This window comes from Canis aureus, chromosome 7 (assembly GCF_053574225.1).
Source record: "Canis aureus isolate CA01 chromosome 7, VMU_Caureus_v.1.0, whole genome shotgun sequence".
Classification (NCBI taxonomy): Eukaryota; Metazoa; Chordata; class Mammalia; order Carnivora; family Canidae; genus Canis; species Canis aureus.
In genome coordinates, this window is record NC_135617.1 from 33,750,839 (window position 1) to 33,773,217 (window position 22,379).

The 22,379-nt window shown below is 38.0% G+C and overlaps 1 protein-coding gene across 4 annotated transcripts in view; it reads right to left on the bottom strand.

Annotated features, from left to right (window-relative positions):
* The window catches only part of MEI4 (meiotic double-stranded break formation protein 4), a 208,235-nt gene extending 195,770 nt beyond the window's left edge, over positions 1-12,465 (bottom strand). For 2 of the 4 annotated variants that reach the window (XR_013383184.1, XM_077903317.1), the window contains exon 1: positions 12,273-12,408. The gene's annotated coding sequence lies outside the window, so the exon portion shown is untranslated. Of the gene's footprint in view, positions 1-11,919; positions 12,211-12,272 lie in introns of those variants that run through there. The other 2 variants (XM_077903318.1, XM_077903316.1) reach the window with 2 other exon arrangements.
* Between the last annotated feature and the right edge of the window lie 9,914 nt (positions 12,466-22,379).

Consider the following 22,379-nt stretch of genomic DNA (forward strand, 5'->3'; position numbering starts at 1 on the left):
TTGCCACCTGCCCAATGTCACACAGTTAACAGTGCTGATACCTTAACCTAGGGTTACATCTCAGTCCAAAAGTCTTTCTAGCTTACCAATTGCCACACTGCTGTGTCCAATTCTGCGTACCACAACTTGTCGGCAACAATCGATTAGGACTGTCAGAAAGTGTGATTATAAGGGTAAGGGTTCTGGAGACTGACCACCAAACTGCCAGAGAAGACTCCAGGCACACAGCATCTGAAAGGATGCTAGACCAAGGAGGGAAGAGAGGAGCTCAATAATCCTCCAAAAGGCAGAACCTGGACTAATACATGGAAATTACAGGGAGACAAGTTTCCAATAAATAGATGAATAAGATATCCAATGCAGGAGCTATCCAACAATGGAACAGGCTGTCCTGCAAAGTTATAAAACTCCAATTACTGGAGTTACTCAAGCAGAGGCTGAATGCTATCTTTCTGAGATGAAGACAGATTTCAAAACTGATGTGAAAGCTATGTGGACTGACTGGTCTTACTCAATTCTGAGTCCATGATTACACAAGCACCAGGCAGGGCAGTGTACAGTGAAAATTTCCAGCTGGGAAATCAGACAGCTTCTCTAAAATCCAGTCTTCTAAGCTCTGTGCACTTAACCCCTGGCAAGCCTCAATTTGCTTATCTGAAAAAGGAGGCAAATAACAGAAGCTGCTTCACACGGGTTATTGAGAGAATTCAACGAGATAAAATCCATGTAAAGTACTGAACAGAGTGCCTGGCAGAGAGTAAAAGCTCAATGATATTTAGCTTATGCAGGTACATATACTGGAGAGCCTGTGTAGAAAATGTATATATATATATATGTGTGTGTGTGTGTGTGTGTGTGTATATTATATATATATTATATATATAATGTGTACAAATTTCTCCATCTCTATCTTTATTCTTTTTCATGAGCAAGAAGAGTTCAATGTCCAAAGCTGAATTGTAACAGCATACTAAATTACAACATGATGAAACTGACAATAATAGTAATAATGAATACTTAAACAGTCAGCTTCTTAGAGTAATAATTTCATATTATGTCTCTATTAACAGGAAATATACAGAAAAGTTCATCTTTTATACAGTTGATACACGAATTTAAAATTAATGAAAGAAAAATCAACATTTTTAATTGGAATAATAAAAAGTTTAGTCTTCAGCATAAGAAAGAATACCTAACAATATGCACCTTTAATGTGTGTGTATATGCATGTACTCAAGTGTACATGTGTACGTACACATGCACTCACATTTATGTATGCTTTCTATGTGAAAATTAAGGAGCTAAACTAGAAAACTCATCATTACTTTTAAATTACTTCTTAGTGAACACAAGTATTCCAGATATTTCTTATCTGGGCCAAGTATTTTATGAATAAATGTCTGTATTCATAGAAAATGAAGGAGAAATAACCACAGAACGTAGTGTCCATCTGCTGGAATCTGGAGATGCTTCGCGATGGTAGAAAGTGAGTTATGATTTTAGATTAATTTGCCATTACTTTTTTGTCCTTCTGGATAAACTGACATTTATTATTCATTGAGAAAACTTTGAAGAATGGACCTCAATGATAAAAGGAAGCCTCCACTTTAGAAAATACTTGGGTGGGATGCCTGGGTGGTTCAGCGGTTGAACATCTGCTTTCAGCTCAGGGCATGATCCTGGAGTTCTGAGATCGAGTCCAACATTGGGCTCCCTGCGAGGAGCCTGCTTCTCCCTCTGCCTAGGTCTCTGCCTTCTCTGTCTCTCATAAATTAAAATATAAAATCTTTTTTTTTAAAGAAAATACTTGGATAATGTCACTATATTTTATTTCTGGGTGCTCAGTGCTGTTAGAAAGTCATAGTAAGACATATACTTTTAAAAATAGTATTTATGTGAGGCAAATATATAGCATACAGTATATAGATTCATATCCATCATTGTATTTGATCCTTCTAATAAGCCTGTGACAAAACTGCTACTATCCCTGCTTCATTGACATGTAAATAGGCTCAGGGAGTAACTTGCTCAAAATTACATATAAGAAATGAAGATACAATTTGACTCTAAAACTCTTTATCTTTCTATATTGTCTGCCATGTAGACACATTAATTAGCATATTTTGACATAGATAATCTATTCTAATAGATTTTAAGTATAATAAAATTTATTTAATATCAAAGCTATGTTGAACATGTGTCACAGATTCCCAAGAGCTTGGTGCTGGAAGAAATGATCCAGTCTGTCAACCAATGACAGAATCAGGAGTCCAATCCAGTCTCCATGGACATTAGAGTATTAAAAATTGGATTACCTAATAATCAGTTCTTAGAAATTCCTTCCAGACACTCTGTAACTTCTGCTTATGAATCCCAGGTCCACCTTTGGAAGCAAAACAGTATAAAGCCCACTTCTCTGAATCACTCTCCAAAGATCTGCAAGCAAAAGCCCGTAAAGCCTCCTATTCGTAACATAATATTGAGTCTCTTATCATTCTGATAGCTTCCTTTGGTTATTCTCTGACTGGTCAAAACCCCTCTTCAGTGACACCCAGCATTTAACTTCCAATTCGGCAATGAACATAATCATTCACAACATTTGAACCTTTCTCTTAATGTGCCCACAATAGTATATGTTATTGAACAGTCAGGCTCTATGATGGTTCAAATGGACATAATGAGGAAACAATTAAAAATCTATTCTTTTTCAAAATTACTTTTAAGCTAGATCTCTAGTCATGCAACTGATTTGTTAAGAACCAAAAATGCTGCTACTCTCTAGCTTTACTTCTCTCCACTGCCTGTGGGCAATCTAGCCACAGAGGACTCTATGGCTTCCAAAGTATATACTCTCAGGATGGTGCACCTTTGTCCATGATGTTTGCTTTCTAACAGAAACATCCTCTCCCCACCTCCTGCCTGCAGATTTTCTACTCATCCATTAAGGCCCAAACTGCCCTAGTCTGAAATCCTCTAGATTACCTGTTCCTTCCTTCCTCATCCTGGCTCTGCTAACTGTACGCTCATCTGCATTTCCATAGCATTCTGGAAATGTTCTCACCACAAGGTTGTATCAACAGTCATAGGGGTCTCTCTCCCCTACCTGATAGCAATTGAGCTCATCAGAGACATGGACTGTGCCTTCACCTTTTATCATTTCTAACAATGGGCTCAGTGTAGAAGATTAAACCATACTGTACAAGAATGACTATAATAAAGAGTTGGAAGTGAAATACTTCACAGAAAGGAGAAATTAATGACAGCTAAGGGATCACAGGAAGTTTCATGAAGAAGACAATACCTAAGGGAAGATAGCAGAAGTTAAGAAGATTTAGCAATGTGGAAATAAGGGCCTGTTTGGTTATACAGGTAAAGGGGAGAGCATCAGCAAGAATGAGGAAAACCATGAGCCTGGCTAGAGTATGAAGCCTCAAAGGAAAACATAAATATCTCTCAGAGACCTCTGGATACTGGACACCATGCATTCACTTTACATCCAGTACCTCATTTAATTTCTTCATTTTCTTATCTCATTTAATATTTCTCTGATGTACAATTTAGTATCACTGTTCAGAGTTAGGGAAATTAAAGTTCAGAGAGGGCAGCTTTCTCAAGGATATCTAGTTAACAAGGGGAAAAACTGTTTTTCTAATGTTCATCTTTCTGCATGCCTTCTTTCTACAATATAGTTTCTGGGCTTGGGAGTAGGAATTATGTGTAACCTGGATAGGAGTAGGCCTCCTGAATGGCCCTCTGGTCATCTTGTACCTACCTCAATGCCCATCCTAGCTTATCACCACCTCAGCAAAACACACACACACACACACACACACACACACACACACACTGTATATATATATATATGTGTGTGTATATATATATATATATGTATATATATATGTATATGTACATATACAGTGTGTGTGTGTATATATATATATATATATATACACACACACACAGGTGCACTAACTCTGTTAGATAAGGTATTTTTTCCTCCAAAGACTGCCCAGTGAGACAAGAAAGACTAATATGAGTATCAGTCAACCCTAAAAATCCCCATCAAACTCATCTCAAATATATCTTGATGAGGCAAGAATAGCATAGAGGTAGGAGAGCAGGTTGAGGAGCCAAGCTTCCCAGCTCTGCCCCCTTAGTGGCTGAGTGACTTTAGATAGGTTGCTCAACCTCTATGTACCTCAGTTTGCTCATCTGTAAAATGGGAATCAAAATAGATTTAATGTATAAAGTTACTGAGATGAAACTAGTTAAGGCACATGACCCCTATGAACTCATAAGGTACACAAGTAACACTCAATGCAATGCTTGTTCTACTTGAGACTAGTATGTGGCCATTATTCAATCCCAGACCCACTGTTTCCCAAGTCTTTACTTCCATAGGTCTGATCACAAATCTATTAAAAGCTCAGAGAAGAGACACACGTGGGCTAAGAGAAAGGACCTCTAGGGCAGGCCTGGGAGATCTGAAGGATGAATAGAATTCAGAGAGGGAAAGAGGGCACAAAAGCATTTCAGATGGAGTGGACAGTAAGAGCATACAGCAGATAATGGCATATGTATTTACAGGAAAAGACATGGGTCTCCTCGGCTAAAGAATATGGTATTTCAAGGAATAAACAGAAATAATATAAGATAGGGAAACTGGGATCTTGAGAGTTAGTCAGGAAGGGCTGACTGGATAGATGGAAACAAGTGTAGTCTTCTGAGTGGGTAAGTGAAATGATCCCAGTGGGGTGTCAGGAAGAAGACTGTCCAGGGTAGGAAGGAGTTCAGGACTACTTTCATCACACACCAAAGGGCTGGAAGGAGAATGAGGCCAGGATGTTGAAAATAAGCACACAGAAGACAAGAGGCTCTGAAAGATGTTTGAGGAATGGTAGGGTTTGCTGTCAGACTGGAGACGGGGAGACAAAGTGAGGAAAGACTTCAATACAATTCCAGTATTAGTGGTGAATGGCTGGTGAAGAATGGACCCCAGTCAAAAATACGTACCGAAATTACTGGGAAGTAAAATATGTACAAAACAATGCTGACAACACAATTACTCAAACAATATGACCTATTCTCTGAAGTTGTTGCTTTAATTCTATACTGAATCTTAGCTTTTTATCAATGAGTGATGGAAATGAGATAAGCACATTAATAACTAAAGAAGCCAACTTCCTGCTATGTACTCTGAAGCAGTGCCTTTCTCAGCGATTTTGTGCAGGAGTCATATTTTTGGAGTTTACTAGGAAACTGGGAATTTGTCTATTATTTACCATCAGCAATTTAGTATGAAATGCACTAAGGGGTGTTTGAGCTGAAACGGTTCCTTCATTTGCAATGCACGGTTATACTACAGTTACTTGCATGGATGCAGCATTTAAAGTACATAATTTTGGTTTTGGGAAATTGATTTTGATGAAGAGAGCTTATTGGGAATATACATAATTTTAAAAATCTATTCATTATATACACAAAATAGTACTTAATAATTATCAAATAAATGGATGGTGAATGATTTTTTTAATTAAAAGACAAAATCATCTTTATAAAAATGAGATTCTTTAAGAGCCATACTTATAAGAGAAATAATTTTTTAGGAAGCAGCAACTTCTTGAGAACTACACAAGTGTTTTGTTCCCTCTTATAAAATGCTGGATTGCTCATGATCAATTTATATTCTGCCAACAAACGTTCAGCACCATTTATTGGTTGTGCCAGGCATTTGAGAGAAGTATGCCCCTTCCCTCAGGAGCTTTCTTCTACTGGAGGAGGCAGACAAATAAGAAAATAAATAAAATACAAGCTAATGCATGAATAATAGAACTTTAGATAAAGTACACAAACAGATCAGAAGAGAATGTAGTTTTCTCCTACCATTGTTCCAAAAGATAAAAAGAAATGGATCATAAACAACCAACTATTGTAAAACCCATTTGAAGAATCTGAAAAGAATCACAGTATGTTTTGTTTTTTAATATTGTAAGAAACAGATACTTGCGAAAACAGAAGAAAGGCATAGGAAAAGAAGCAATCAGTAAGCAGCCTCTGAAATATTATTTCCAGACAATTATATTAAAGATTAAGAAAGTCATATCTCTCTAACAATCAACATTACTTTCTAATGGGTTGTTTTCATTTTTCTCTTCATCCAGATTAAACCAAAGCACACATTAAATATAAGAGGATTTATTTTCCTGAGTTCTGTCACGGTGAAACCAATCTAATCAAAATTGAAACGGGGAATGAGCTCACTGAATAAGTCAGAGGGAAGAATTAAGCTGACCGATATTTTGGAAGCTTGTTAAAAAATAAATTGGACTTTCATTATAAAAATTGACGTACATGAATGATATACTTAAGAACCTACTTCAGAACATTTCCTTAAAGTCAGTTTGATTATTAACCAGAAAATACTGCATTTCAATATATTTTGTTATATTTCCCAAATGCAAGAGATACAGCAATGAGCATAAGTGAGAATGAATGCCTAGAAAAAAGGGACAAAATTCTAAAAGATCTTTGAGTCTCTGATATATGCTGTTCAGTTTTGAAACCTAAATAAAAAGTTTAGTGAAATACTTCAAATCATGCCCCCTAAAGTAATTAAACGATGATCAGTGTGCTTTTGAGATTTAAAGAAAAGCAAAAGAAAACTGGATAGTAGACGTAGTCCTTTTAAAGACCTACAATTTGTAAATTACTCCCTTGATAGCTTTTAAATACAAACTCAGTAAAGGAAAAAAACTAAGCTGTTGTCAAAGACAGTTGTTCGTATGACATTCAACACTTAAATTGGCAGAGGTGGGGAGCGTGGAGTGCAGTGCAGTGGAGTCAGATCACATCCCCTCTTATATCTGCAAAGTAAGGAAAGAGGACATATTAATGCTTCTCCTATTCATTGGAGGCGGCAACCCTTCCAAGAAAGTTATCATCCTTAAGCTCAACTGAGCATTATCAGACAGCACGTAGTAAAAGAGATTCTGTTCTAGGCACCCTGTTTGTAAACAGAGATGGTAAAGGAACTCAAAAACCTGCTGTCTGAAGAACAGAGGAATGAAATTGGACATATTCCATGAAACCCCAAGGAACAAGACAAGGACAGTGGGTGGAAGTTATGTATGCAAATCCTACCAGTCAGATGTGTCTAAAGACATGTAAGAGAACATTAGGAGTAGTGAATTCCTTGTTGTGGAAGGTGCTCAGGTGCTACAAACTCTGATAAGAATGGAGCTTAATCTACCCAAACTCTGAACAGAGAAGTTAAACGGATCACCTTCCAGGACCACTTTCACCCTGAGATCCTGTGATTATAAGAAATAAAAGCCATAGTCACTGACTATGGAGGGCTTAAAAGTCATTCAGCTGCATATAATAGGTACCTTTGAAAAAGTGGTAGGAACACCATAACCACATGGTCCACACAGAAAGCTAAAAGTAACACAATTAGGGTAATATGAAGATAGTTTAATAAAGAGACTGTTTCTTAAAGTGTGGGCAACTTTTAAGGGGGTAACACAATAACCTGAGAGCCAGCAACAACAGAAAGGGGCAAAGTCATCCTTCATTTCCTCTAGGCCTTAAAGGGATGAGAGGAGGAAGCAGTTACCAGAACTTGGAAAGAGAGTATGGTGGAGAAAGGACAACCTTATAGGATCATCGTTAGGACTGTGCAGGGAGCAGGTCCTGGTATGAACCTGCAGGATGGAGGAGTGGAGAAATCTGGAGGACCAGAGGAGAATATCCAGCACAAATGCTAGCAAGGCACACAAAACAGGGCAAACAATGAAAGCCCTAGCCTGGGTAAGAAGTTGGAATATAGTCCCTCTCTCAGGTCCTTTCTAAAGGATGTAGTATTCATTTTTATTGGTGGACTCATAGACCTACTGTTCTTTACCATCACTTAGTATCACTGGCTCTTTTTGATTCTTCAAGCATCCTCCTGGATTTATTCTCTGAACTAAGCACTCAGCTGCAACATATTTGCTGTACCCAAAATTGCAGTACCATAGAATACATGTTACAGAACCTGAAAATATGAATATAGAACCATCTACCCAAACTTGGTCAGGCAATTTTCCATCAGTAGCCTTGTTCCTCATTCCTTCATTCAACAGATATGTTTAATTATGTCCTACCTGTCAGGCACTGTGCTAGACACAGGGACACAACAGTTAGCAAGACAAGTCCATCTCTGTCTTCATAGAGATTTGAGATGATTATCAATCATTCCAATCTGTAACACCCTAGTCAGTAAAAGAATCTCAGAAGTGCTATAGATCTAAGGTTGGCAAACGATGGCCCACAGTCCAAATCTGGGTGGCCTTGTTTGTATAAACTATGTTTTATTGAAATAGCCACGGCCATTCTCTTATGTATTGTCTATTGCTTTAGTACTACAACTTCAGAGTTGTGCAGTTGCTGCAGAAACAGCATGGCCTTGAAAAGTCTGAAATATTTACTATCTGGCCCTGCACAGAAAAAGTTTGCCAACATTTGCTCTAAATAAAACCTAATGCTTTAAGAACATAGATGTAAGAACTCATAAAACATCTCTGAATACTGTAGTCACAAACCAAATCATGAGAGGGTTGGCTTCCTGCAGGATTTTATTTCTTTTTGTTTTTTATTTGTCTTCTTTCATTGTAAAAAAAAGGTATCATGTGGCTAATGTCTTCTATTGAGAGCTGTCTTCAGATAATGTCCACATTGTCTTACATTATATCTAGTCTTTTGATTGATCAGAGTTTTTCCATATCACAGAAGGCCCTTTTTTTTTTTTTTTTTTACAAAAGATCCTTTTCTCTAAATAATACAAAACAAATTTGGACCAGGGTGACTTTAGGTTATCTTTTAAATTGAACAACAAAACTGATTGGAAAACCATTTAGCCGGATCCCTGGGTGGCTCAGCAGTTTGGCGCCTGCCCTTGGCCCAGGGCATGATCCTGGAGTCCCGGGACGGAGTCCCACGTCGGGCTTCTGGCATGAAGCCTGCTTCTCCCTCCTCCTGTGTCTCTGCCTCTCTCTCTCTCTCTCTATGTCTATCACAAATAAATAAATAAATCTTTTTTTTTTAAAAAAAAAAAAGAAAAATCACTTAGCTAACACTCAAATGCTATATAAATGCAAAATCATAGCAACAATAGTGCCTTCACTTTCCTACAGACGGAAACATAAATGGATGCTTTTTTTCCAATCACTTGTCCCAGAGAACATTAACATTTTAAATGAAAGAAAACAAAACCTAGCTTTCATTGGCTGTTACCAAAAGCTTCTAATAAGTGACAGGATCCATGCTGGTTGTGGTTCCTCCAAAAGATGTTAAGAGGCTAAGTCAGTGGTGGCTGTGGCTGACCATTGATTTGCCATTCCAAAAACCCTCTTCTTTCCCTAATGGTAATCAATGTAGCATGAATAAAATTAAACGGACACTTAGTTCACATTTAGTCACTATAACGCAGCAAAAACTAGACTGAGAAAGATCCTTGCAAAGCCTTGGTTCCTGAAAGTTTTGTCACCCCACCAAGCCACTGATAAAATACACATCTCAAGATGCTCAAGAAAAGAGACTGAGCCCAACAGCAAACAGAGAACCAAGAATGAGATGACACCAGAAAGAGAATGGGGAAAGGAGGAGAGATCTCTTAGGTACCTTTCTATCCTTGAAAATGCCTTCCTTAGACCATGGCAACTCCCTCTTATACATACACTTTTAACTTCCTATACTCTTGTTTCACATCAGTTACCACAACTACAACTGGATAACTCCTTCTTTAATTAGTTTTAATGTCTACATCCCTCAGTGACAAGCAAGTTCCGTTGAACTCATTATCTGTCTGCTCATAGCAGAAATCCCTACACCTGATACATGAAAAGCACTGAAAAAATATCAGATGACTGACCTAATGAATGAATCAATAGGTAAGCAAGCTGGATCCTAGGTACTGTGCAAGCATATAAGAAAGCTCTGGTTATTCTTTGATATGTTCCTCAAAAAAAAAAAAAAAAGATCAACATCTTCCTGTACTTACACACTATACACAATATTCTAAGAAGGTACCCTAATTGCATCTCAATCCTTATCATCTCTACCAACCATCTCTCTGTTCTCACAATCTCTTTTTCTGTACTGACTTTTCTCTCTCAACATACAACCAAGATCAGATTGCTCCTAGCTTTAAAAAAGAAAAGAAGCCCTCTTTAACCCCCCTGCTGAACCTAGCTGTTCTTACCAAGGTCACAAATGACATCATAATTGCTAAACCTTATGTCTATTCACAAATCCTCATTCTATTCCTCAGCACCATCAGACCACTAATATGACCCTATTGGCCACTCCTCTATTCTTAAAACACTTTGCTCTCTAACTTTAGTGGCACTACTCCCCTAATTATCCTTCTATTCAATTCCCTGTCAATTCTATAACCGAATCTAAAGATGTGTCTATATTTTCCTCAAACCATTAATACCTCTTGTCTTCATTACCGCATCAACCTTCTGACTGATCTCTTCACTCCTTCCAATCTATTCTTCACAGTGCAGAGTCATACACTTCCCTCAATAAAGCTCCAAAGTGACCAGGCCTAATTTAACTGGCTCTATTAAATTGTGACTCTTGACCTTCAACTTCAAGTATCTTTTTCAAGTAGTTTAACATACACGTCACATGCAATTGCCCCACGAAAGAACTAAACTATTCTCTCTGATCTTTCCCACGATATTCTGGACTCCTAACATCTTTATATATGCAAAAAGAAAACATATTTAGGATAGCATTTTCTAAGCTTTCACAAAGCCTCCAAAATACTTGTTTTGGAAAGCCAGTTCCAAATACTGGTATTCCCTCCATCATTCATGAAAAAAGTCATCCAGATTATACATGTTCCAAATTAAACACGTTCTTTATCGCACTTGATCTAAAACCCTTTAAAAGCAGTAAGTCTTCCAAAATAAAAACAAGAAGAGTAGATAGCAGCTCACAAATCTTTGCCAAGTGACTGAATCTCATTGCAGCCACATGATACACTGTAAATTCTCAGGATTTTAAATAGGAAAAAAGGCAATACAAACAAGCCCAAGAAAGTGATCAGTGTGTGTTTAATTATTTTGACAAAAACATTGCTACTAGGATGCCTGGGTGGCTCAGCAGGTTGAGCATCTGCCTCCGCCTCAGGCCATGATCCTAGGTGGGGATCAAGTTCCCATACGGCTCCCTGCAGGGAGCCTGCTTCTCCCTCTACCTGTGCCCTATGCCCACCCCCACCCCACCCCCCACCCCCCGCCTCCTCTCTGTCTCTCATGAATAATTAAATAAAATCGTTTTTTAAAAATTGCTACTGAAAAAATATATCCTGCTCATGAACAGAGTCCACGTCATTATGTGTTTTTTCATTTTAAGTATTTTGTGAATATTAAACAATACATTTCTTTATATAATCTATAGGCCCTAACGAAATTCAAGTCAACATGTTTCTGTAATTCCAGCCTAGGAAGCTACTTGAAGCCTTTCATAACTCAGTCCAAACTACTTCTCCGGGCTTCTTTCCTGCCACTTCTAACAGTCTAGACACACTGAGACGTTCTGTTTTTTCCATCCTGCCTTTACTCTTACTAACCCCTTCATCTGTAATGAATTCCTAACGTCTTCCTCTATTTCCCAAATATCTGGTCCTTCTGCCTCCTTCAAGTGCCGCCTTCTCCACGAAGCTTCTGTGTCCCACAGCATTTTGTCAGATCCTTCTAAGGCAATGTCACCTTTTCCTCTGACGGTTCCTTCAGCAATCACGTACGCCTCCCTAGCGCAAGCCTGTGAGGCCCTCGAGTGAGGAAGGCGTGCGTGTGCCATCTCCCACACCTACAGCACTTTGTTCAGTTCCTCCAACAGAGAGTGGGTGACCAAAGATCTACTCACTGAATGGATTTGCCAACTCCACCAATGGCTTCTAAACACAGGCCCTGCCTTCTCCTCGAAGCCTCAGGAACTATTTTGATGGTCAAGCTAGACTTGAATACGCTGAGAGGCGTGGAACACACCACAGACACCCACGAATTCCTGTGCCCCGGAAGCTCCGGTGCAGGCGCGATCGACGTCATGAGGTGAAGAGAAACCCCAGCCGTGTGCGGAACTCCACGCGGCGGTGCGAGTGGCGCGAACGCAGGTCTACAGCCCCGGGGCCACGGGAAAGGCACGGCCGGGCCACCTGGGCGGAGGGCGAGGCCGACCAGGCTGGGCAGCGGAGGTGTGCGGGGCGCTTCCCCACCTACCTTCGGGGCTCCTGCAGGAGGGAGGGCGCCCTCCGCGGGGAGCCCGTGCAGGCGGGGAAGGAAGGAAGCGCTTGACCAGGGGCCGGGGGAGCCCGAGCGCCCGCCCTCGCGGCCAGGCGCAGACCCGGAGCCCGGGACCCTGCCCAGGTCGCGCTGCCTTCCAGCCTCGGGGCAGGCGAACGGGGGCGGGGCCCAGAGACCACAAGCCCCAGAAGGCCCCGCGGCCCGCGCGCCCCGTCGCGCGGTTGGCTGCTGGTTGGGAACCGCGGGCTTCGGCCCCGGCGGCGCGGACGGGCGCGGACTGGCGCGGACGGGCGCGCGCTCACCCGAGCGGGCTCGGCCCGGCGTCGCGGACTTCTTTCCTGAGGGCTCGGCGAAGGGAAGAAGAGGAAACGCCCCGTCGCCTGGCGAAGGAGTGCGCCCCCTGGGGTTTGCTGGCCGGAAGGTGGAATCGGGACCTTGAGGAAGAAGAGAGCCTCACCGTGACTCGTGGTGGAAGGAGTCGCGTTGGTGGGGGAGGGGGGCCCTCCGGGACCTGAGGAAAAGAGAGAACTCCGCGACAATGGTCCTTTCTTCCACAGGTGAAATTAAACTTCTGTTCCTCACAGAAAGCTATGATTAGTACAGAGTGAATTTTTCGCATTTTACCTTTCACGTTGTATTTTTCGTCTGTATTCTCAAGTCACTTTTTCCTTTACCTCGATCTAACATTCTTACCTATTTTAGAATCCCAACTGGATTTTAAGCATTCTGAGGACTGGTTTTTTGGTTTTTTTGTTTGTTTGTTTTTTGTTTTTTTTTGTTTGTTTGTTTGTTTTTGTTTTTTTAGTCTTATTTAGTATTGCACACAGTGCGTGGTTGCTAGTGGGTAGAAGTTTCAACACACATTTATAGAATCAATTATCGATCATTTCTACTTGGAGGTCTGTTGAGCCTATTTTCCTAAGTGGATGAACCTTTTTTATTAAGACATACATTTGCCTGCGATCCGTTATTGTAATTTTTAAAAAGATTTTATTTTATTTATTCATTAATGAGAGATACAGAGAGAGAGAGAGAGGCAGAGACACAGGCAGAGGGAGAAGCAGGCTCCATGCCGGAGCCCGACGTGGGACTTGATCCTGGGACTCCAGGGTCACGCCCCGGGCCGAAGCTGAGCCACCAAGGCTGCCCTGTACGTTTCTTTAAAATGTTAAGCATCACTGTTCTAACCATCTGCCCATTAAAAAGAGTCCATGATTTTAAGTCCATTGTAATTAGTTTAATCTATCAGTCCTCATCAATCCTGCAGAGGTAAATTTCAGGTAAGCCCAGACTGAGTTATCTCGAACTCCAAATTAATGAACACTAGATTAATGATTTACTGTATTTACAGTTCTTATTTGAGAAATGTAAAATCCAATCCTAGTTCATCTATCACAGAGATAATCAAGAGTCAAAAGGGGAAATGTTGCAAAGTTGCCTTGTGTACTGCATGTGTGAGATGCCCTTCAATTCCACTCATTCATTCATTATGCAAATTGGATTGAACTACCTTCTGCCAGGCACTGAGTGAGGCATGATTATTGCCCTTTGCAAGTGTAGTGTGGTAATTAAAGCAAATGGGTAAACAAACTATCAAAATATAGCGCAATCACCGAAATCCTATTGGAAAACTACAGTCAGTTTTAATAAAGGTGTATCCTTTCTCATTAAGCCTTACATAGATATTTATTAACCTGAGTATATTTACAATTTTCTTTGAGCTTTGGAAGATGGAATGGTTATGAATCTTACAAAAGTGTATAATGGGAAATAAGTTTCATGAAAATTGTACAACGTTTCATACTAGTTTTTGTGTTACTCATCCCTAGTGGGAATATATAATAAATGATCAGTACATGTTTGTTGAATAAAGAAATAAATGGATTTCCAGTATCTTAAGATATTTAATCTGTGCCTTTTAGCAGCTACTTTTCCAGAAATGTTGCAATTCAGCTATGTGTGCCATGGCCCAAACAACTTTTCTAAAAGAGTTTATAAAGAAGGGTAAAGTGAAAATGTGTAAAGATGTACCTAAGCTCTCTTATCTCTTCCTGTTGTTCACTGCAGGTAAATGCAGAATATTTGAAGGGGGCTTCAGTAAAGAGACAGCAGAGAATCTTAGAAAATCATGTTTCTCTCATGTCACAGTTTTTTTTTTTTCAATAAAACAAGCTCATTAAATGCCAATCCATCCATAGCAGAGGAAAGATTAATGGTACCTATGTAGAAATGTTTAGGATCCATATAAAAACATAGAAAATGGTTTACCTCTATGCAAAATATAAAAACTTAAATGGAGAATACTAAGTTATTATTAGCCAGTTTAATGTCAATCTAAAATAAATAAAATGGATAAAGTGAATGCTAAAAGTGTAATCAAGAGGGGTGCCTGGGTGGTGTAGCTGGTTGAGCAACAGACTCTTGGTTTCAGCTCAGGTCAAGATCTTGGGTGGTCTTCTCAGGGTCATAAGATCCCAGCTCCACATCCCCCTTGCCCTCAGTGTGGTGTCTGCTCACTGTGTCTCTCCCTCCCCCTCTGCCACTCCTCACCCATGCTCACCTGCCCTTTCTCTCTCTAAAATAAATGAATAAATCTTTTAAAAAACATAATCAAGAAACAATATTAATTTTAAATGACTACTTTAACCATAAAGAGCAGAGTATCTGAAAATTTCAAGTAAGAATGTAAAGTATGTTTTTAAAAAACTATTGTTAGAAAATGTTGTTAGAAAAGTAATTTGCATTATCTTATACAATTATGGAAACAGTAGTAAGCCTTTCTATCAAGAAACAGAAACTTCAATAATCCCTAGGTCAACACCCATTTACACAGGAGAAAATTTATTAGCTGTGTTCAATTCAGTAATTCCAGAAACATTTATCATATTACATACCAAGTATTAAAAAGTACTTGTCCTTAATGGTCTTGCTGTCTAGTAAGGAAGCCATTAAGATAAGATAGCTAGCAAACTGAACAATCCCAATATGCCAGGTAATCATGAGTTACCTCATTTAATTAATCCTCACAAAATCCTTATGGGCCAAGTACTGGTTTTAATCCTTATTTTATAAAGAGGAAACTAAAATTTGGGTTGGTTCTGTTAAGTTTTTTAGTAACTAGATGGAAATGAAACCGCCAAGGCAAGCGAGGGTCCAAGAACAGATTTTATTGCAGGCACCCTCGGGCGAGGTTCCACGACTCACGGGGGAAAGAGAGTGAGTCGAGGAAGTCGCCCAAGACAAGGTGGTAGGGGGTTTACATAACGTTGTAAGGCAGAACGGTTTCCTATTGGTTGGCTCATATGCAAAGGAAGGATTGCAATTCGACCAGTCAAAGGTGACTTCCTCCTCTGGGGTTTGAAGGGCATTGGGTTCGGTTGGGGAAGTCCAAAGGAGAGGTGTAAGGGTCTGCTCAAGCTGTCGTCCCAAGTGAAGGTGGTGACAGGAACCTCAGCCATTTTGGCGTATCCGCCATCTTGAGGAGTTTCCCTTCCCGCCTGGCCCCAACAGGTTCATTCATCCAACAACATTCAGTTTGTACACAGGATAGCTAGAACTCCTACACAATCCTGTCATACTCCAAAGTGAATAAACTTAATCCTTTTATTCTAGCCCAACGAGGAAGCCAGCTAGGTCCCTCTTTAGCTGCTGCTTTTAATTCTAGTCCTTATTCAGTGTTCTATCCACTAATGTCTTAACATTCTCAGAGGTATCCGGGACAGCTAATTCTATATGAGTTTTTTGTGTCAGACTTTTTTAGAGCCAGGTCTTTTGGTTAGACTTCTACCTGGCAACTTTAAAGCCTACTTTAATTTCATATCCACATTTGTCACCACTCACTATTCTATGGCCAATATTTTTCTCAAATTGATCTAATACCCTAACATAATTTTCAGCAGATTATGATCTCATGGTCACTAGAATTAACATTATAGTACAGAATGAATCTTGCCTATCATTACCTTCAATAATTCAATTACTGTTAACACAAAATTAGTAATTTATACTGTTATTTATATAATTATTAGCATAGTCCAGATAACAGTTTATAGCATTTCCCAACCTTTGTCAAAATGGTTAGTATCTTCTTTAAGAAGAACAAAATCCATAAAAGTTTCCAAGTGTTTAAGACCATTAAACCACATCAAATTCATGAAAAAAATAACCAGTATATGTTTTTAATGTATTTAATTTGGTATTTTAAAGTATAGAATTATAGAAAAGTGGAAAGATTAAGAATATGGCTCAGGAAAGGAAGCTTTAACAACTATGAATAACATCTCTTTAACATACCTAAAATCACATACTGTAAAAATAATTATTCCCCAAATTAAAGTATGTTACTTTACTTAAACATTTGTATTCAAGAAGAATTTTAAAAGTATTTTACAGAAAATTTATATTTTGAATTTACAGAGAATATTAGGTTTTTAGAAGAAATATGCCCCCCCCCAAAAAAAAATCTATGTGTAAAGTGAATAATTCTTTTTCATATGAATATTGATTTCTAATTTCTGTGATTCCAAACTCAGTTTTAGGTGGTTTTTTTCCTCAGAGGAGTACATTAGTGAAATTCAGTATTTTGTGGGTTTTTTTATTTGAAAGGGTTCACAGTTTTACCACCTGAACTGGTGAAAAGATATAAAAAAAAATTAGGCTAATCTACCAGAATTAAAAACACCATGGAAGGGATTTAGGTCTATTAGGGAAAAAATGATGCTCTATGAAAATATGAGGTGAAAAAAGGAGTTTGGGCTAATCTTAGAAATCATTTAGGCATGTTACCAATTTAGAAAAGGGTCTTTAGAGGCACGTAAAAGAAAGGCTTCTATGAAAATGAAAGAAAGCTTGCAAAAGCGTGGACTGCTCTGTTGCCATTGGATTTACTGTGACTTAATGAAAGACTAGATGACACACGCTAGCAATGAAAGTTAAGGCAAAATAGGTGCTATGAAATAGATGCATATTTAAAGTACTAATTTTAAATGAACAAAATATAAGAATTAGGCAGAAATATTTAAAATTGAATGCTGGTAAGTCAAACTTAAAAATGCAAACAAAAATGATTTAATAATGGGAAAATTTTAAAGTGACAATATTCTGATCTTATTTAATAATAGAAATATTAATCTGTGTAAAACAGTTCAGATGTAACATTAAAGAAAGGAACATTAAGATTATTTGAAAGAAGAAAAACGTATATTCTGGGAAGAAAGAAAGCAGAGTAGTGGCAAATCTCCTGGAGGAGGAGTGTAGAATGGACTACATAGACAACTACAGTAAGACATATAAGCTGCCTAAGGAGTCGGGAAGATAGGTATTAAACTCACTGAGGAAAAGCCCATCTCTTATATTTTTTTTATCTAGCAATACATCTGTTTTATCCTCAGTTGAGATGAATGTCTTTTTTTTTTTTTTTTTTTACATTGATAGAAATCATACACTGTAGTGATTATAGGGATGGGCTCTGAACGGAAACTGCCTGTTTGGCTCACTAGTTTGCCTCTGAGTAGCAAGTGACCCAGGGTAAATTTGCTTGGCTTTTAAGATCCCAATTTCTTGATCTATAAAATGGAGATGATGATAATTGTACTCATAATAAATGATATAATTCTTACATAGCATCTCAGTTTCCAGCACCCTAGCACACACTGTTTTAAATAGTATTAGCTATTATTATCACTTCATTTTCTACCTTCCTTACATAGAGATTTTTTAGCAGCTCCAAATATAAAAGTAAATAGATTACTGTAATTCATATTGCAGTGTTTTCTCTGTGCATTAGCAAATGAGTACAGAAAACTGCTATCCAAAAGAAAATCTTCAATTCCTTTTATCCTCAGTAATAAGAATTCATAAGTAAATTTGGGTCTCCCAAAAGAACACAATTTTTCTAGTAAAGTTTTCCCAATTACTTGCCTATGCTTTGTACCTCCAAAATCACATGGAAAACCATTACCTTTGAGCACATCTCTTCCAAATAAGGTTCGTTTTAGAAAGTGGAGTAGAAATTGAAAAAATATCACAACCACTACAAATAACCTTTCTTGTGTCCTCAAAGCATAAATTTTAAAGAGCTCTGCTATGATTATCTAAAATCCAGTTTTTTATTCAGAGAGAAGCTTGGATAACCAATAGTATCAAGTTTTTTATATGATATACAGCCCAAGAGAAGAGGAAGAAAGGAATCTACATAGTTATTATGTGTTCAAGACAAATTATACATATTATTTTTTGCTTCATTGGGTACAAACTTCAACCAAGACTGTTTAAGCTGCAAATCTGAAATATGAATACAATCACAAGTAACAACACTATCTATTGTTTATTGATGCCTTACTCTTTACTAAGGACCTTCTCAACAACCCTATGAAATAGATATTCTTATTTAATTTGCCTTCCATTAACAAATCACAGAAGTGAAGTGACATACCCAAAGCCACTCAGGCATTTTAAGTAGCAAAACTGAGGGTCCAACCCATTTCTGACCCCCCCTTTGCTTCTCTGAGTAGACACAATCTGGCTTCTTCCAGCGATAACAATTGCCCCTCCACCTCCTCCAACCCAAACACACACACACACACACACACACACATGCACAAACCCTGAGATTACGTGACTTTTGAAACTAACTGTACCTTGAAACCATATCTTTATGTATTCTAGTAGTTGGCCCACATTCATTTATGTATCCTCTTCCAAATGATTTTATGTAAAGACTTATTCATTTGATTCCAGTGGTATTGCTTTATTATGGTGGAAGGAATTTGCATCACAAATGGCAACAGATGTTTTCTTCATTTACATTATACAAAGCAATAAACATATGTTGGTCTGGTTGCTGACTTAAAACCAGAAACACGCAGTTTCTATTTTCACTGCTGAAGGGTCTGTGATATCCTGGAAAAGACATTGGATTTAGAGTCAGAGCACCTGGAATTCCATCTATATTCTGCTATTTATTGCACTGTGACCCTGGGAAAATCACTTTACCTCTCTGTAAAATAAAGGATTTGGGTAAGATGACCTCAGAAACTTCTTTCTGCCCTGAAATTCTAATCGCACCTCAGACCATATTACTAATTTTCAATCTGCTTCAAATTTCTGAAGTTGTCTCTTTATCCTTCTGCATAGCCTCTACATTTCCCACTACTTTTCTAGGAAAAAAAGTTTCCACAGTCTTTGTTTAAAAAATAAGTTAGGGACACCTGAGTGGCTCAGCGGCTAAGTGCCTGCCTTTGGCTCGGAGGGTAATCCTGGAGTCCCTGGATTGAGTCCCACATCAGGCCTGCTTCTCCCTATGTCTCTGCCTCTCTCTCTGTGTCTCTCATAAATAAATAAATAAAATCTTTAAAAAAGAGTAAGTCACATATGACCTCATTACAAGAAAAATTGATAAATACACAATGCAGAATGTAAATAGAATTTAAGTAATTAATTTATTACTGCTCTTGAAGTGTTTTTGGCATATTGCTTCTAATAATCAGGCTGCCTTAGTTGTTCCTGGAATATATACAAAACTGCTGTGCCATGGGGCCTTGGAGAGACTAGAAACACTGTATATTCAGTTCTTTGTGACCAGTACTGGAAAACTGAACACCTATAAGGGGCCATGCAAAGCACTAGGCAAACAATGAAGAAATTGCCAATAAGGAACTCACAGTCTCTCAGGGAACACAGTTATCAAGCACCACAGTGTAGCATGTGTTTTAGTGGGGCAGACACTAGGTGTTGTGGGCAGCACAGGAATGGACTTCAGGCTGAGATTGAGGGAGGGAGTTACAAGTGGCTATTTTTAGAAAAAGACAATATCGTAAGTGAATTCTGATAAGACAAGCTAAGTTATGCCAAGGGAAGAGAAACAAGGGAGAAAGTGCTAGGCCTCATGGGGTCTGGTATACCTGGTTTTGTGTCAAAGTGTATCTACTGTAATTTTAAATTGCTATCTCTTTGAAACAAACAAAGAAACAAAATCCCCCAAAACTTTTCAATTCATATCCCTGATATATGCTATTAAAATAAACTGAGCAATGGTGGTAAATTAATAACATCTAAATGTTCATTTTCTTACTTAGTAGTCAGTTCCCTGCTACAAAAGTTGTCTCCAATTATTTATTATGCAAAGATCTTTGGGCACTTGTAGGCTCATCAGAAATTATAGTATTCTTATTTATTCTAATTCTAACCTGTCCTTTCAAGATGTTCTCGGTAGGCTGAAAAATCAGTAGCTTTTGTTCATGAATAATAATTCACTTTAAGAGTTAAAACTGAAGGTCTGATACTGTATCTTGAGATAACTAAAGCTCTTTGTCCTCAATGATTTCACTATTTGATTATCTTTTAGAAATGCTACCCTATTGAGGATTGCTTTTTATACTATCTAATGCCTCATCCAAATAAACAAATGTTAAAATCCCAGCTGGAGGTGAGTGTTTGCTTCCATGGTAAACTCATCAGAAGCTTTTTGTCTTCATCCATTTCTTGCTCTTGCTTTTAAATCCATCCTCAAGCAAATCCTCTCCTTTTGTTTGTTTTCAGTTTGATAGGGCGTATTAATGGAACAGATGGAGCAACAATGTGAAAACGTATTTTTAAAGAGCTAAAACTTCATTTAAAATTGTTCCTATCCTAACACTTCATAGAGCTGCTAAGTCTCTGTGCATTATTAAAGAAGCCTCTGACATCTACAATGATCTTTTCCAGTTTTGAGGAGGCCAGCATATTGGCTTTGGCTGTAAGCCCTGTGCACAGCTTTACTTTAGCATCTCTGTAGAGGACAGGAAAAAAAAAAAAAAACAGGAAAATGTTCATTGAAATATTTATGCATGTGTTTTAGACTTAAGGAGTAAGAATAATCTAGAAACCACTTTTAAAATCAAATCTGTGCAAGTATTAATATTTTAATGTGTTGCTCCAAATAGGTGTTCATGTCTTTTAAAACATCTAATTTCCATTTGAAATATTTTGATGAAGTAAATGTAGTGAGTCCTGATAAAAAGTAAAAAAGTCACTCAGGTTTTTATATACAATAGTAAGAGATAGCAGTGGAGGTTGAAGAGTCTGCTAAGCTGCAATATTAAGAACTAGTTTATTCTTCTGTCGATTATATGAACTCTTGTCCAGACATCTTTAGAATGTGAATAATAAGACAGACATGCCTTGTGAGAATGTTAAGGGATGTATGGAAAATCCTTTTTGAAATCCAATCCTGCTTTAAGATCAAGGCACATATCTTCTACCTAATTAATTACTCACCCTCCACCAACTGAGTTGAGAGTTTCAAAGGTACTGATGCCTTTCAACATTGTAGTAGATCTGCAAATTCTAGAGTCAGACAACTTCAATGTAAATGCCAGCTTTGCCTCTCACTGGCTGTGCCATCTTGGAAAACTTAACCTCTCCAAGTCTCTTTTCATATCTCCAAAATGAAGTGCTAATAGTGTTATTGTGAACATTGGATGAGAATAATTCACTTGAAGCACAACAAAGAGTCTAGCACACAGAAAATGTCCAATATGTTAACAGCCATTAAAGATAAATAAGACATATTAATACCCCTACTATATTCAAGACTCCTACAGAATGATTGTGGTGCTTGTCCATTAGAGCCATTGGTAATATGTGAATAATGTCAGGGTGAATGAATGTATGTGTATTAGTGGGGAAAGTAGGTACTATCATTCTAATTTTAGACCATCTATGATACTGTATTCAACTTTTTTTCTGGGCAATACATTGGATTGTGACTTTTGTGTACCATGTCCACAAGCTCAACTTATTTTAGAAGTTTGGATTTGAAATATTATTTTTAAATTTAGGACAGAACAACAGAAGAGAAAATTAGGTACAAGTGTTTTGTACTTTGAAAATTATTGCCAGAAGCATATAATAACTATGAACAGAAAAATTGCTATATTAAAATTTCATAACTCAACACATTAAGGTTTTATATCGCCTAAGTAGCTAATTAATTTACTGAATCAATCTAAAAGTACAGATTGTTAAATATGAAATATGATTAAATAGTCATGTTTTAATATCAAATTTGATAAGCTATAATTCTTTCATTTGCTTTGAACTGTA